General features: G+C 44.7%; 1 protein-coding gene across 1 annotated transcript in view; it reads left to right on the forward strand.

Annotated features, from left to right (window-relative positions):
• Positions 1-17,945, forward strand: part of TMEM178A (transmembrane protein 178A) — a gene marked incomplete at its 5' end in the record, with an annotated part of 56,405 nt that overhangs the window by 22,158 nt on the left and 16,302 nt on the right. The gene's annotated exons all lie outside the window — the stretch shown is intronic.

Here is a 17,945-nt window from a genome sequence, read left to right on the forward strand (position 1 = left end):
GTGAACAGGCCATACGTATCAATCCGGATCATGTCTTTCAGCAAACTGTCTGAGGCCACAGAGTCTCAGCCTAGACATGAGACTCTCCCCAGCTCAGGCCTGCTTCTACCTACCTCAATGTCCCTCTTTCTCTTTACCCTAGGCCTTCAGGCCTTCCTGTCCCAGGCCTGAGCTCTTCTCCCACCAAGAGCCCTTGAAGTTCAAGGTTAATTCTACAATTCAAGAGCCTCCACCTTCCTCTACTGCCTCTCGGGGACCCTGTTCTCTGATCCCGAGTCTGGGACCTTTTACTTCAGTTCCTCATGCAGTGGTGAGCCCCAATTACTTTCACTGCCCTTCCTACTGTGACAGATTGTAATGTAAGTGTCTGATGTGCTGCCCTGTGGCCCTGTGAGAGAGTCGAAAGCCACTGTACTGAAGGCATTGTTTTACATCTCTTCATCCTATTATTTCAAGAATGCTGTGCTCTTCGTAGGACCTCTAACTCTCCAGGGGAGAGCTTGTGCTTTCCCACATTCAGTTTAGATGTGGAGTGGGTGAAGTCACAGGGTCATTAGCTCAGGCTAGACAAGTGCTTCACCATAAGGGTAAATTGGATTAGAGCAAATGGATAAAGACAAGAAGCTTCCTTTAAAGATGATCATGGTTATGAAGGGCCACAGAGTCTTAGAGACCTCTGAGTTATCAGTTCTTTCATGATTAAGATTCGGAATTATTTTTCTGCACGCCCTAAAGTGAGCGTTCAATAGGGCCGCCATCCGCTCTTTATACCCCGCACACCCAGAACGGAGCACACAGGTCCAGGCTCTGTTTTGAGAAACGACAGACTTCCTGATAAGCACTTTGTAGAGCCAAAGTTGATTTGTCTCCCTGCCGCAAACAAAGGCAGCTGACCAGTTCACTGTGGATTTTGCTCCACCCCCACCCACCCTTTATTTTTTTTGAGTTGAGATCCCTTGTGCCTCAGGCTGGCCTTGAACTTGCTATGTAGACAAGGATGACCTTGAACTTCTGATCCTCCTTCCTCCACCTCCAAGTGCTAGGATTACAGATGAACACCTCCACATTCTGTTCGTGTAGTGCTTGGGATTGAACCCAGGCGTGCTAAACAAGCATTCTACCAACTTGAGCTATATCCCCAGCCTCACCGTGGGTCTTAAACCAGCTAGGAACCAAGAGCCGCAGCCAGGGCCTTAAAACACCCACAGAAACTGATTTCACCTCTGCACACTTGCATCTCAACAATGGCTTGTGCTCTCAGAAACCTATAGCATCAACTAAAGCTCTGTCCACATGGTGTGGGTACATAGATGCACAGCCACGGGCCAGAGCACCAGGAAGTCACCTGATGCCCAGACTGGAAAACTCAAGTTATTTCTGAGCCCTGAGGGAGAAACAGAGGCAGGGGCTTCATTCCCAGCCCTGGGCTCTTGAGCTATTCCGATAGGAGGTATGAGGCCTGTGGGATGCCCTAGAACATTGGCTAGCTAGCCCCGGGCTTTGAAAAACAAACAGATTCAAATCAGAAATCATCTAGTAACAGAATAATCCATAAAGGATGTTGCCAGAGAGATTTGAAGGGGAAAAAAAAAAGTCCTTAGAATTTTCTTAAATTAGGTTTTTCTTTTAATTACCTACTTATCCTTCAGAAACTTGGAGCGCTCCCATCCCTTATCAACATATTCCTTGTCAATTATGCACAGACTCAGGCTTACGGTGCTGAGGGTGATGCTTAAGTACGAGGCAGCTGGAGATGTTTCCCCCTGGGTTGAGGGGCTGAGAGGAATGCTGATATGCTGAGCAGATCTGGCTGCTGAGGAGAGCCAAGGAGCAAGGCAGGCGCCTGGGGGCAGGGAGCCAAGCTGACAGGCTGGTGCCCAGGCTGAAGAGTGGGGGGGGGGGGCATTGATGACAGGGAGGATGGGGGATGGGTGCTAACCTTTTGAATTTTGTGATCCTGATGAACAGTGTTTCCTGGCTGGTTCTTAATATCCTTTTCTTCAAATAACTCATGTAAGGATGCTAAGCAAAACTGCTTATTGGTACATTTTCCCCCCTTGCTTGATTGGCCACATCATGCTGCTTGAGGGAAGATTTGTGCTAGAAACATTGTGTGGGCACGCTCTGATGAGATGTGGGGGGAAGGCAGAAAGGCAGTGGTGTGTGTGTTCGCATGTGTGCATACGTGTGTGTCTCTGTGTGTGTGCATATGTGTGTGTGCATGCATGTGTGTGTGCAGGTGTGTGCATGTGTGTGTGTCCGTGTGTGTGTGTGCATGCATGTGTGTGTGTGTGTGTGTGTGTGTGTGTCTGTGTGTGCATGTATGTGACTATGAGATGCAGTGTGTAGGGTAAAGTACCAGTCCATATTTCCCAGAAACCTTGTTCTGAGTCCTCTCTTTGTCCTTGGTTAGGCGATGTGTATGTCTCTGTTAGAACTAGATGTAATAGGGACAGGTGTGAAACACACAGACATTACAGTTCCCCTTCATGCTGCTATTGGACCTGAACCAAAAGTCCATTTAGGCTCAAGCCGTTGGCTGTTTGTGTTGTCTGTGTGAATAGGTGAGGAGATTAGAGAATGAGAATCCAGTTTTCGAGTGTATAGTCCATGGAGTATGGTTTTCTACCCCCATGCACACAGAGATTCCCACATGGAAATTTCAGCTTTCCTTGGTCAAACTGTGAGGTTTCTCCTTGCTGTTGTCAATCAATCTGGGGTTAGGTTGTGCACCACCTTACTCCAACCCTCCAAACCCCCACTCTGATGTGAGTGTGCACATGTGCGTGTATGCATGTGCGTGTATGTGTGCATACGTGTGTGTGTGTGTGTGTGTGTGTGTGTGTGTGTGTGTAGCTTTCCGGAGCTACCTCCCTAGAAGTCCTTTCCCTCACCCACTTCCCACATCTCTTCCTGGTCATTTCTGCATCTCCCGTTCTCATGTGTCTCAAGTCCCAGTCGGGTGCCCCGGTGCTTGAAAACCCGCTCTGCCTTCAGGGAGAGATATCTTTACTCAGTGGTTGCAACGAGCTTTTTCCTCCCTGCTTCAGCATGCGTGTGAGTCAAATGGACAGGAGTGTAGACAGATAGGATAAAGGCAGAGCCGACCTTTGTGTGGGCCTGCCTGCTCCGCCCTTGTCCACTTAGAAGAATTAACTGGGCATGGTGAGGTGCTTCCTTCCGGTCAGGTCTGTTCAGAGAGCTCTGAAGGGATTGCCTGCTTTTCTTGATCTGAACGGAAAGGCTGATTTTATGGAGTCACTAGATGGGTTGTTTAACGTCTCCGAGTTCGGTGTCCTCCTTAAAGCAGAGGTAATCATAGAGCCAGTCACAAAGAAATTGGAATAAAGCTCTATGCATGGGGCTCACCATAAAGGAAGCGCCCAGAAAACTCTAACCACTACTGTTTGTGCGGCTGAGAGCAGCCCTCCTCAGTGCCCTGTGCTTTATCTTTTTATTTGAGAGAGAAGGAGACCGTCTGCCACAGTAACGGGGCTGGTGAGGAGCTCTGGGCAGAGCCTGTCACACTCTGTAGTGAGGAAAAGCGTGGTTGCTGTTTCCCTGAGCTCTTGCATTGAAGAGGTAAAAAAAAAAAAAAGTGAGGTGTTAGTTTTATACTTAACTATTGCTTAGAAAAAAGTTGAAAATATTGTTTAAAATCAATTTATATGTGATCTTTTAAAAAATAATTTCAACAATCCATAAAAACCCAAGAGTACACTTCTGTCGATTATAAAGCCAGCTATACAATAAACTCTTTAAAAAATATTTTCATGGACTTCTAATACATATTTATAGGGCACAGTGTGACATTTCAGCACAGGCCTACAGTGTGTGTTAATCAATTCCGAGCATCCACTTCCTTGTGTTAGGGACACTCACCATTCTCTCCATTAGCTACTTTAAAATAATTAATGGATGTTAACCACTGTTATCCTACTGCATTGGAGAATATTTGAAGGTATTCCTTCTCTCTCTTTCTCTCTCTCTCTCTCTCTCTCTCTCTCTGTGTGTGTGTGTGTGTGTGTGTGTGTGTGTGTGGTGTGTGTGTGTATGTGTGTGTGTGTGTGTGTGTTGTGTGTGAGCACAAGTACATACATATACATGCACACGTGGAGACTAGAGGTCAAGGTCAGGGGTCTTGTTCTCCACATTATTCTTTAAGACAGGGTGTCGCACTGAGTCACGAGCATACTGATTGGCCAGATAGGCCATCTCATCCGACACCGGGAGCCTCATGTCTGTGACTCCTGGCCTTGGGATGACAGGTGTGCACAGCCAAGCATGCTTTCGTTGTTCGTTTTATGTGCATTCTGAGGATTGAACCCAAGTCCCCATGCTTTCTTGGCCAGTACTTCACCTACTAAGCTTTCTCCCAGCCCCGTTTGATAGACTTTCTTGAGATCTTAAAGGCCAGTTTTAAGCGGACTCCTGGTTTCCCTGTATCTTGATGTGTCTGTGATGTAGGCATCATAAATCTAGTGGTACATCTGGTGGTGAAAGCGACAAGAGAACATTGTCCATCGTAGCAAATATTCATAAATTATTTTTATAATGTGAATAGGGTGCTTACCCTTGGTTACCTTTCTTCATAAACCAGCCGTACTGAATGTCATTTCCTAATTTCCATGAACAGTACTAATTAGACACATCGGCTTGATCCAGGGTTTATTCTGTGAAGGAAGCAAACTTCAAGAAAAAAGTAGCTCAATTAGAAAGATGCTATTTAGACACACGGAAAAGAGCAGCAGCACAGACAACATTCAGTAAACCTTTCCCTGGGAAACTGCCAACTACTCTAAAACAAGTAGCCTTTCCTACTCAGTGGTTCTTGTTTGCATATTTGGAGGTTTATCACTCACCAGGAGGTAGGAATTCTTGTTCTAGTGTCAGAAAGTAAAGGGTGCTGGCAAAATGAATATTTGTTGAATTAATGAGTAAGCAAAAGAGCGAAGAAAAGGCGGTGTAAGGACTGAATTCTGAATACCAGCGCTAATAATTGACACAGGACCAGAAAGGAGGATAGTGGTTTTCACGGGGATGCGGGAGGGGCAGGTAGGAAAGTTTCATTTAATGAAGAGAACTTCGGTTTGTAAGCTGAGAAGGGCAGGGTGGGAATGGCTACAGAGCAACAAGAATGCTCCCAGCACCAGTGAGTAGTGATTATATAAAAGTCATCAAGACAGAGTAGCATCAACAAGATGGACAGATCAGAGATCCCTGTCACTCATGGTTAATCACGGCCCCAAATATTCTTTCTTGTAAACCAGAAGATCAGAGTAAAAAAGCATTTCTCTAGGGAAAATAAAGTGGAGGTTTTGGCAGAGGCCTGATTTTGTGGTCTTTAAAAATGGTCAACAATCCTAGGACTTTATCTTTAAGAGGAAAACCAGTAGAAGGACCAGAGGATTCCACAGGAGGGCCTGAAGGATTTTTGGAGTCTGTTGGTAGTGACAGCCATTCTTTGAGGCCAATCAGTAAAGGCTGAAAGAGAGGGATGGCTCTAGATAATACATGAAAAAAAATGTAAATGCAGTGCTGTAAAAAGAACAAAATAAAAATCAGGGCCTATTCCCAGTTGGATGGAGATTGCTAAGTTACCTGACAAAGAATTCACACAAGCATCTCAGCGAAGCGCAGCAAAACAAACTCGGAGCAGAAAGAGAAGCTTAAGGAGGTCACAAAGCACAAAAGATCTAAACTCTGGAGCTGGACAACGTAAGGACACAGAGGGGCACAAGCAGATATGCAGGCGAGACAACCATACACATAAAATACTAACAGCACAGTGTTTAAAAGCAACGGAAAGTTCCAATGACAGCTTCCACAAGAATATGGCCAATTCATGAGCACACATCTCATTTGAATTACAGTCATGGGAACATAGAGAAAAAGGGAAGGGCAGAAAGTAAAGGACACAGTTGTGGTGGAAGGAGATCCATCAAACAGAACAATATTTGCACCACAAAAAACTCAGGGGGAAAAAAAAGAGGGGAGGGAAACTCAGGGAAACAAACTGAGAAAGGAAGAGAAACCTTATTTCAAGAAACAGCAACAAGGTCTAAAGAGCGGGTTAACAGTTAAGAGCACTGGCTGCTCTTTCTGGGAACCCAGGTTCGATTCTCAGCACCCATATGGTGGCTTGAAACGATTTGCAACTTTAGTTCGGGGGGATCTGATGTCCTCTTCTGGGCCCTTTGCTGGAATCAGGCACACAAGTGGAACACAAGCATACATGAGGCAAGACAACCACACACACAAAATAACAACGATAGAATGTTTAGAAAGAATTAACGATGAAAGACTTCCCGAATTTGGGGCTAGGGAGGTTGATTTGTGGTTAGGAGCACATACAATGCTCACAGAGGCCCAAGTTGTATACCCAGCATCCAAGTCAGGTGACTTGTGTCTCCCGGTAACTGCTGAAGCAGGGGATCTGATGCATCTAAGTTCTAAGGGCACCTCCATTTCACATTCAAATGTGCATGCTGCACTTCTGTCAGACAAAAATCATCTTTAATGAAAAAACTCACAAGAAAGAAGATGGTTACTGTCTGATGACAGAAGAGTTAGTTTAGGAAGATATCCTAACACTTAAAAATACTAACACACACACACATACACACACAATCACACACACACACAGGCATGCATACATACATACATACATGCACACATGCACACATACACACATGCCTAATATTGGGGTGTCTGACTATATAGAGCAAATGCCACTAGCACTGAAGGAAGGAATAGGCAGCTCCTCAGTAATAGTAGGCGACTTGCATACAGCACTTTGAAGAGTGAACAGCTGCTCAGACAGAAAATCAATGAAGAAGCAGCAGATTCGAAGAGCACTGTAGTCCAAATGCAGCTAACAGACAGATATGGACCTTGTAATCCTATGGTAGCAGAATAACCATTCTTCCCATCCCTGGGGAGACAGGCTTCATTCCAGATGACATGCTCAGCTACAAAACATGTCTTAAGAAAGGGTTGCAGTGATAGCATCTTCTGTAACCACAATACTATGGAATGAGACATCTATACTAGGGGAACAAAACAGAAAAAATCGCCACCAAAACGGTTTAAGGTAGAAAATCAATATATAAAAACCAATCGCATTTCTTTACAGTACAACTCAACCATTTATAATAGAACAAAGGGAAAGAGTCCCATTTACAATTGAATTAAAAAGAATAAAATAGTAAATTTAACTAAAGAACTAAAACGTCTGTATACTAAAAATTGTAATACATCAACAGAATTGAAAAACACCAATAAAATGGAAGCAGGCTCCACACTCGTGAATTAGGAGATTAGTTTTGCCAAATCCTCCGTAAGTGGCCTTCAGACCTGGTTAGATCCTGCCAATGCTCCAGCGGTTTCTACGGAACTAGAAAGAAGCTCTTCCGTTCACAGAAACCACAGAAGACTCTAAAATACAAAGACAAACGGCACCACACATCTTGATTTCTAATTATATTATACAACTGTATATAAACATTATATAACATTATATAAACAGACTATATGGTCTTAGCATAAAAAACAGGCTGATAGGTCAATGGGACAAAAGAAAGAGCCCACATGTAAACATACAATACGTCTAACTGGTCCTGCACTAGTCTGCCAAGAATGTGAATGGAGAAAAGATGCCTCCTTTCTGGATAAATAATGTAGAGAACCTGGATGTCTATATGTGAAAGAATAAAATAGAAAAAAAAATGCCTTTACTGTATTAAAAAAATAACCCAAAGTGGCTTAAAGAGTTAGGACCTCAAAACTGTGGGGCTGGACAGTTATCTTGGTGATTAAGAGCACTCACTACTCTTGCGAAGGACCTGGGATTGGTCCCCAGTACACACATGCCAACTAACAACCTTCTCCATCTCCAGTTCAAAGGGATCTGTCGCCACCTTCAGGCCTTCAGGAGCACTTCATGCACCTGGTGCTCAGCCGTACGTCCAGACAGCCTTACGTCCAGACAGCCTTACGTCCAGACAGCCGTACAATTAAAACAGAGTAAGAGAAGATGTCAAACTGCAAATTCTGGGAGGAAATGAAAGCTTCTTAGTGTTAGTCCGTGCAATGATTTTTTTTTTTCAAGTAGGAAGCCAAAATCACAGGTGATGTGGGCAGAAGTGAAAGGGGGGAGGGGCAAACAAACGAAACACCTTCCGGCGATAAAGGAAACCAGTTAGTGCAGGGCAACCTCCAGAAAGGGAGAGAACTTTTCCAAAGAAGATGCCGGAAAAGGTTAATACTCGAAATGTATAGGGAATCATAAAGTTCAGTAGCAGACAGATGGAGGTGTGTTAATGGTAAGTGTGCGTATGAAAATGTGATGAACGTGGCTAATCAACCGCTGGGAAATCAAACGGTGGAGTCATGACCGAGAGGTTTCAGGGTGGCATTTACAACTAAGAGACATTTGTTGGGAAGAGTACAAGGGAACACTGGGACACACTTAGCGGGGAAGGACGTGGATACTCCACAGAGGGAAACAACAGAGAGTCCTCCTATCTAAAACCACTCGGCTTTATTTGATCGAAAGGAACTTGAAGTTTCAAAGTGATTAGTGCTTTCTCGTGTTCTTCACAGTGAGTATCCTCCAACAATGACCAAATGAGGAATGTAGCATTACTTAGCCCTCAAAGAGAGGGACACAGAGGACTCATGTCACATGCTAGGCCAGGACAGACAAATGGGGTGGCACATGCTCTTTGTTCTAAGTGGAACCCAAAATAATCAAACGCAGAGAAGAGAAGGGAGAATGTGGCTCTGGGAGTTGGTGGCAGTTGAAATGAGACAGGTGTGACTGAAGGGTGTGAACAGGACAGAGAACATGTTCAGCCATAACACGAGTCTTAACAAAATTAAGACTTAGCTTGGAGGACCACAAACACAGGCACCTTGGGCAGAAATGAACACCAGTGGAGCTCAGCAAAGTAAACACCTTCTATTGACAAAGGAAAGCAGGCGACACAGGGTAACCTATAGGCAGGAGACAGCGTAGAAATGAAATTTTATTGTCTTTCGTAACTACAATGACATGAAGCTAGAAATCAATAGCGGGAAGAAAATGGAAAACTTGCCCAAAAATGTCTCAGATAGAAAATCCACATATAAAAATCAATTGCATTTCTCTATACTAACAACACACCATCGAGAGCAGGAAGCAATCCCACTTACAGCTGCCTCAAAAAAGAATAAGTTACTTACCACGTGCAATGAATAGGTTTCTGTGATTTGTACAGCCCAGGGCGCTGGGAAACTGTACTGTATTGTATACTTTTGAGAAAGTAGAATCCTAAATGTTTCAACACACACACACACACACACACACACACACACACACACACACACACAATACCCAAACACACACTCACACTTAATCCAAGTAACGGTGAGTTTTTATGTCTAAGTTAAATGGCTTGGTTGTAGTAATTTCACAATTTTATATGCATGTCAAAAAGTCAAGTTATTATCTTAAATATGTTCAATGAAGCAATGAAGGTAGTGAATTTTATGCTATAATATTTAACACAATAGGCATAGTGATTGCTACTTGGCCATTCATTTTCTCTTAAATACTGGGGTGAGAATGAAGTCTTTAGAACTACTGTAGTCTCTGGCTCATGCCCTACTGGTCTTTCTAAAGAGGGTTCATGGACAGAGACCTTTACTAAACATTGGTTATTGGCTCATTCGATCCTAATGATAATTCTGGGACTGTTCCACAAATGAGGAAATGCATGCTTGAGTGTTCAGGTTGGTTGTTCAAAGCGATTGCTTGGCTTACACACACACTACTGGTTACACATATGTATTGAATGCACTCCCAAGCTCTTTCCAGTATTTGTGAGCATAAAGTTGCAACCTTGCATTTTTTTTTAAATCACTGATATTCACAGTACTTGAAAGAGCCATCCTGGAGAAGGAAAAAAGATGTGCTAAAACTATGGTGCCTTCCTCAGTTCAGGACAGTGCTCTCAACCTTCCTAATGCTGTGACCCTCAAGCTGTGGTGACCCCGATCGTAAAATCATTTCATAACTATTTCATAACTGTAATTTTGCTACTGTTATGAATTGCAGTGCAAATATCTAATATACAGTCACCAAAGGGGTGGCAACGTACAGGTTGAGAACCACTGGTTCAGGAGGTTGTACATTCAGGCAGGCATCAGTAACACCACCGAACCAAGCACTGCTCGGGTAGTTCTCTTCTGACTTTATCAATCTCTCCAAGGTCTGTATGTTGTGGTCATAACAAGAGGGGTCAATTATGACCACTGGCCTGTCTTTAGCACAGATAGTGTTCCCTGGGGAAGGAAAATGCCCCAGTGTGTTTGGGCTGAACATCTCCTGAGCTGCTGTCTGTATTCGGTTCTGCCCGAGACTTGGGGAAAGAGCTGGAGGGTGGGGCTGGTTCCGGTCATCTCTGCCTTCTCATTAAAGATGTTCTCTTTTGCACCTTGCTTTCCCTGAGCGAGGAAAAAGGAAAGGACTGGTGTGGTTTGTGTTCTGTCTCCCGCCTGCGAAGGAGAAGGAGAAGCCAGGATTAGGAAGAACACTAGCTAGGGCTGAAATCCTTCATAATCAGGCGCTTTAGCCTCAAATCCTATATTCTAGTCAAGCCTCTCACTATATGCTGTGATGCTTCTGAGAAAATGGCAGTTTCTGGCATTTTGTTGCTTTTTTTTTTTTTTTTTTTTTTTTTTTTTTTTTGCTGGTGTATTTTTATTGCTGTTGTTGCAGGGTGGCACTGTGCAGCCCTGGCTGGTCTAGAAATGAGACCAGACTGACCTTGAACTCAGATTCTAGAATTAAAGACCTAGCTTTCTTCTGTTACTTTTACTGTGAACACAATGTGACGTCAGCACTAAAGAAGCTTTAGACCAGAATCACCAGCAGTGGCCAGCTGCCACCCCAACCCGAAGGACACCCTCCGCTCTTGCACAGGGTTATTCTTGCTTGGGCACTTGGTGTGCTGAATTAATTTCTGCACTGTCCAGCACTCTGTAGCTCTCTTCTCTCACTGCAACGATGACTGTCAGCCACACAGGATGCTGAGTGCCTGAAACAAAACCCCTCTAGAAGGCGATGTACCGTGAGAGAACTAAACAGAGGGACAGACCTACTGACCAAAGGCTATGTCAAAATAGTATTAAGAATGTTCAAGGAAAGAGTTTCAAGGTACCGATTATATGTTTAAAATATTAAATGTGGCTGGGAATATGCTTAAGTTGGTATACCATTCACAAAGGTCCAGGCTCAAGCCACACCAGGTAAAACTAGGTCTGGTCTTGGATGCCTATCATTCCAACCCTTGGGAAGTGGAAAGAGGAGGGTTAGAAGTTCAAGGTCATGCTCAGACATAAGAAGTTCTGTCCAACCTTGGGCTATATGGGACCCTATATTTAAAAAAAGAAAGAAAGAAAGAAAGAAAGAAAAAGAAAGAAAGGAAGAAAGAAGCAAACTTGGGGCTGAAGAGATGGGTCAGTGGTTAGAGATATTGACTGCTCAGTTCCCCGCACCCACATGGCTGCTCAGAAGTGTCTGCAACTCCAGTTCCAGGAGACCTGATGCCCTCACACAGACATACATGCAGGTGAAATACCTAAAATAAAAATAAACAAATAATAAAAACGGTAAAATTGTGTGTTTATATGTTCGTACATATATAATCCTAAAGTTAATCCCTCTGTTCACTTTTTAGTATGCCTACTAGGACATTTGGAATTGTGTAGCATGTGGGTTCTCTTTCCTCTGGGCAATCCTGCTCATATCTATCCCTTCTGTCCGCTCGCCCTCCGTTCAGTTCGTAGACTGGATGGGTCTGCCCTCAGAAGATGCTTTCAGCTGGCTGAGGTTCTCTGGCTAGTCAGGCGCCACTTAGCTTCCTGCATGTGGCTCATTTATTCAAGTGAGCACTCGATAGAGGAAGCCATGAGGGACATTTCTTTCATCTGCCTTACAGTTTTTACTCTGAGATAAGGTCTCTTCGACAAGAATGTAGTAACTGCCCCGGCCTGTAACCCTAGGGTTGATCTCCCTTTAGAGTGAGGCGTGTGCCGGCAGAGCTTTCGAGAAACAGAGTTCTTTACTTTCTGTCCATGGACCACTTGTGGAATCCCAAGTGGCCCTTAAGTGTTTTAGGAGCAGAGCACACTGTCGTGACCTGTCATCTAGAGACTCTCAAGTATTGTCAGTGTCCTGTTATCACACCGTTTTCAGACTTATCTGAGAGATGTTGGATTCTGACAAAGAAGCCACAGCCTCTGCTCACAAGGAACTTGAGTCATGAGCAGAGAGGGTGACTCTCCAATCAACCAGGAAAGAACAAAGAAAGTGCTCAGGAGCTAAGGCGTGAGCCCGAGAAGACAGAGCTGTGCTTGGGAAGAATTTAAGGTGAGCACCGCAGAATAGGAGAGTCACAGAAGCAGACACAGCATCGCCATGGAATGCTTATCAGAAGGACAGAAGGAAGACCAAAATGTGGATGCTTCCGTCCTTCTTAGGGGAACAAAATACTTACAGGAGGAAACTCGGGGACAAAGAGTGGAGCAGAGACTGAAGGAAAGGCCATCCAGAGACTGCTCCACCCAGAGTTCCATCCTATATACAGTCACCAAACCTAGTCACTATTGCTGATGCCAAGAAGTGCTTGCTGACAGGAGCCTGATATAGCTGTCTCCTGAGAGGCTCTACCAGAGCCTGACAGATACAGAGGTGGATGCTCACAGCCAACCACTGGACTTAGAACAGGGTCCTCAATGGAGGAGTTAGAGAAAAGACTGAAGGAGCTGAAGGGGTTTGTAACCCCATAGGAAAAAAAACAATATCAACCAATCAGAGCTCCCAGGGATTAAGCCACCAACCAAAGAGTACATATGGAGGACCCATGTCTCCAGCTGCATATGTAGTAGAGGATGGCCTTGTTTGGCATCAATAAGAGGAGAAGCTCTTGGTCTTGTGAAGGCTCCAGTGTAGGGGAATGCCAGTGTGTTGCGGTGGGAGGGGGAGCAGTCTCACAGAAGCAGGGTGGGGAAGTATGGGAGAGGGGGAACTGGGAAAGGGGATAACATTTGAAATGTAAGTACATAAAGTATCCGATAAAAATAAAAACAAATTTGAAAAACAAAAAGAAAAAAAAAGGACAGACGTGGCCTCTGGGAATCCTTCACAGTGTTAGTAAGATTAGGGCTGCAGAGATTTCAGCCAATGGGAAGCTGCTCACACACCCTCGGGGTGCGGTATGATACAGGGAACCACGAAACCCTAACAGCATGCACTGAGGGATTGTGAGAGATCTCTCCGTCTCCTCTCTCTCTGGTTGTCAAAATCTGAAAGTTGTCAGATTGCTAGAGCACTAAACCTGTGTAATAAGCAAGTGCCTAACACTCATATGTGCCGAGCACTTTATTTTTAAATAAACACATATATTACGGCAAGTAAAACGATCACAGTCACCCAGTGGAAGCCACACAAGCAGGGTGTGGTGGCTCACAACTGTAATCCTAGCACTTGGGAGGCAGAGGCACAAAAGATCACGCAAGTTTGAGGCTAGCCTGGTCTAATAGCCAACTCCAGGCCAGCCATGGAACATAAAGAGACCCTTTCTAAAAACGGGAGTTGTAAAAATATCGCGTGGGTCAGGAGAGAGGCCCTTCCGGAGGATGCGGTTCCAGTCCCAGAACCTAGACTGTGGCTCACCTCCATCAATAACTCAAGTTCTAGGGAATCTGGTGCCCTCTTCTGGCCTTCACGGACAATAGACACACAGTGTCCATTCATTTGTGCAGGCGAAGCAATCATACACATAAATAAAAGTACACAATTCTTTAAAAAAAAATTAAAAAGCAATATAGCATTGTGATACTGTAAAATTCAGGAAGATGTAGAAGAGCCTCAGATGCCTTAAGATTACATTCAACTCATTTTTAAAGGAACATTGGGTGTGTGTGTGTGTGTGTGTGTCTGTGTGTGTGTATGTGTGTGTGTGTGTGTTGCCTATATATCTGCTTGTATACCATGTGTGTGCCTGGTGCTCTTGGAGACCAAAAGAGGTGACTAGATGTTTTGGAACTGGATTTACAGATGGGCATGAGTCACCATGTGGATGCTTGGAATCAAACCCAGGTCTTCTAGAAAAGCAGCTCTTGCTTTTAACCACTGAGCCAATCAATCTCTGAGCTCATCTCTCCAGCCTTCTCATGGATCACTGAGGCCCCGGACATGATCGCATAGCAGATTAGACCAGCGGTGGCACCTAGGTGGCTTGGATCTGAGAGAATCGTGATAAACGACGTTTGTTGGCGATCTCTGCAGGACCAGAGAAGAAAGAGTGGACAGGAAAGTGGGAACCAGTGGTGGAATCACTGCCCACGCAACTGTTGCATGGTTCTGCTTATCCCTTTGTACACACGAGTGAGCAAGTGCCAAGAGATGATCACTCATGGGCCAGCGTTGAGGTTTATCAAGGGCTGGGTTTTGCTTTCCTTACACTAGCCCTACAGAGTATGGGGCACCAGGCTTCTGCTTCTACAAGAGCGGGGGCCCAGGCACAGCTTAAGTGATTTGCTCTGTCCACACAGCTGTAATCCAAACCTGTGTCCCGTCCAGGCGCAAAGCCCGAATAACGTCTCAGGGTTGAATTGCCGTGAGTTTTGTAGCGTCTTGCACTTGCCGTGTGTTTCTCCCTTATTTAACCGTGGTGTGGGTCCCCTGCGACTCACTGGCTCGGAGCTAGTTCACCATTGTTAGCCGTGGAAACAGCAACGGTTCACCAGGCTAAAAGCTTCATTCCTCAACCAGTAGAACGTATTTATTTACATATCTTATATGTTTCTTAGCATCCTTAAAGTGGCTTTACTTGGCCCTGTAAGAAGCTAATTATTCACCAGATATAGACCACGGCTTGCTCTTTTTAGGCCCCTGCATGCTTCTTCCCCTCATTGTGCGATGCCATCTGGTGCTATGAGCTCATGCTTTCTGGGTTCGTTTGCAGAGCACCAGATTCGTCCTTTCTAAGCCCAGAAAGCAAGGTTGATTTCAGAGTTTGCCCGCGTGGCTTTGAGAGCGCCGGAATCTAGCGCCTCCTAGTGGATCCTGCGGATATCACTCCTTAGCATCACCCTAGAGGATTCATCCTCTTCCATGTAGACTGTCCATTTCATTCTCTTTTAATCCACAGCTCTGGCGAGCCACTGAGCACCAGCAGGTCTTTTTCTGTGTCGTTTCTGTTGGCTTAATACGTGGGATGTGGGAAGCCAAACATGAATAATTATACTTACCTCTTCGAGTCTGTCTTACTCTGTTCTCTGAGGAACACCAGACGTCTTGTGGTTGGCCTCAGATCCATCCACCACACACTCTTTCTCTTCCAGTTCTGCCAGAGTCTGGAGTTCATCTGATCAGTTTTCCCAGGAACACAGGACATTCTCTTGTATAGTGAGCTTAGGATGTCAGGGCTTTACCACCATACCCTCGATCTTTGAGACCTTTGAGAGCTGCTTGTTAGGTCTGGCCCCTCCCCTTTCCACCTTCTGATGTTCACTCCAGCATCCTTGGCAATTGGGTGTAGACTAAGCTCAGTCCTCACGCCAGCAGCGCACCGGCCGGAAGTTTGCCCTCTTCCTGTAACCCTGCCTCCTGGAGTCCCGCTTGGTCCTATCAAGTCACAGAAGAGAGTCAGTACTGGGAATGTTCAGTGGTTTCAGGGGCACACAGTTCCCTAAGTGCAGAAGTCGCTCTCAGGAGAAGCCCTTTGAGTCTGAGAGAACTGGGTTTTGTTTTGTTTTTCCAATTCTACACAGGAAGCAGCTTCTAAGGGATGCAGGTGGGAAAGCCATGGAGTCAGGCATGTAGCTGGACTCATCTCCAAAGAACATGTATAGACAGGTGTGGAAAATACACAGATACAACCCCCAACCAGGAAGCAGCTTTGTTTCCAAAAGCGCTCATGTTGGTACTAAATTGGAAAAATCAATTGTAATATTGAATTGATCATATTATTTTAGAACCACAATAACTGTAGAAACTGTAGGTTTCTAAAAGTTAAAGAATTCAGTTTGTCTAACAGCATACGCAGTAAGACTCGTTTACTTCCTTGTACTGTGGCCTAGGCTAATTACTTAACCTCTGAGCGTCAGACTTCTTCTGTTTGGTGGAAATAATCATGTCTCGGGTTGTTAGTGAGCTTCAATTGGATTCGTTTTGCAAGCGTATGTATGTGGTGTGTGGTATGTATATGTGTCCCCTTGTAGGTGTACAAGTATATGTGGATGTGTGTAGAAACCAGAGCTTAATGTTGGGCATCTACATAAATTACTCTGCACCTGAGATACCGAGGTAGAGGGGCCTTACTTGAACCCAGAGCGTGCCTATTCCGGTAATTCAGCTAGTCAGCTTGCTCTGGGAACCCTCTCTTTCTCCTTCCCCAGGACAGGGAAAGCAGGGTGGGCTTCCCATCCCCAACAAGATTTGTGTAGGTGTTGAGGATCTGAACGCCAGTCATCATGCTGACGGGGCAAGTCCTTGGCCTGCTGAGCCATTTATCTCCCCAACCCTCCATTCAGTTTCGTTAGACGCCTTTTCGGTGTGCTTGGGATGCTCAGACCATCTCTGTCTTCTGGCCCATACATGGTATGCTGCATAAACTGAACTTTGTATAGTGAACCGATTCAGAGTCCTGAGATATCTCTCATCTGGTCATGATGCGTGGCTTTTAAAAATGTTTCTGAATTCAGATTGCTTGTATTGTGAGGGTTTTATTATTTTTGAATGGAAAAATGTCAAAGAGTGTGGCATATTTTTCCTGGAGCTGAGTTAGAGAATACAATTTTGATCTGCATAACCCATGATCTTTTATTTGCTTGCTGAAGACTTGCTGGCTGGTTAGTCTAGTTTATTTCAGGCCAGTGAGAGGCCCTGTCTCAAAGAAGAAGGGGGTGGGGGAGGTAGGAAGGGAGGGAGGGAGGGAAAGAGGGCAGAAAGTACAGAGAGCACCTGAGGAATGGCACCCAAGGCTTTGCTGGTCTCACATACATGTACACACACGTGCACACACATGCATGCAAATACACAAACACAGGATATTACATGGTTTCCTTTCTTGTGATGTCTTGATTTCAAATCCAGTTAGGAGGCATCTCCTCCACTTCAGTTTGGTTTCTGAAGAGTCTGAGGGCCTGCTGATTTTTAAACGTTTGGTAAAACTCACCAGCCAAGTCTTGGGCTTCCTCAGAGGGCCGTCTCACTAAGCTGATTACTAACTCCATCCCCTTTTCTTGCTATGGCTACAGTCAGATTAGCTCACCTATTGCCTTGAGTTAGCCTTTGAGTTTGTGTCTTCTTACGATTTTTTCTGCCAATTTAATATTAGTGTTTGGCAGATTTGTCCAGTATTTGTTTCTGTAAGATTAATCTTTTACTTTATGTTTTTTTTTTTTAATTTGCTTTGCCCTTTCACTTCTTGGGAGTCTGTCAAACCCACCAGAAATTAATTGGCATCTGTGAGGATTCTCTAGTTAACAGCTGCTGCAGTTAAAGGGCTAAAATACACACACACACACACACACACACACACACACACACACATACACACACACATTTATCCAAACAACTGGCCAAGGTGACCGACACAGAGAAGTATGTTTTGTTTGTTGCTGCGTTTTAAGAGAAGATAAATGCTGCCCATAGGATTCAGAAGGCCGGAAGGGAAGAACAGACACCAGCCAATGAAAGCTCAGGGTTCGGAGGATGAGGATGAGGTGTACACACAACCCCATGGCTACACATGGTATCGAATATGGGATCGGTTATGCCACCAGCTGAGGGGAAGAAAAGGGTTCCTCTTCCATCACAAATAATGTCTTTCTCAAGATTCATCATTCAAGTCAGTGATATTAAGAGATGACATAGCCTTTGGAAGACCAAG

Source organism: Micromys minutus, assembly GCF_963924665.1.
Source record: "Micromys minutus genome assembly, chromosome: 3".
NCBI classification, from domain to species: domain Eukaryota; kingdom Metazoa; phylum Chordata; class Mammalia; order Rodentia; family Muridae; genus Micromys; species Micromys minutus.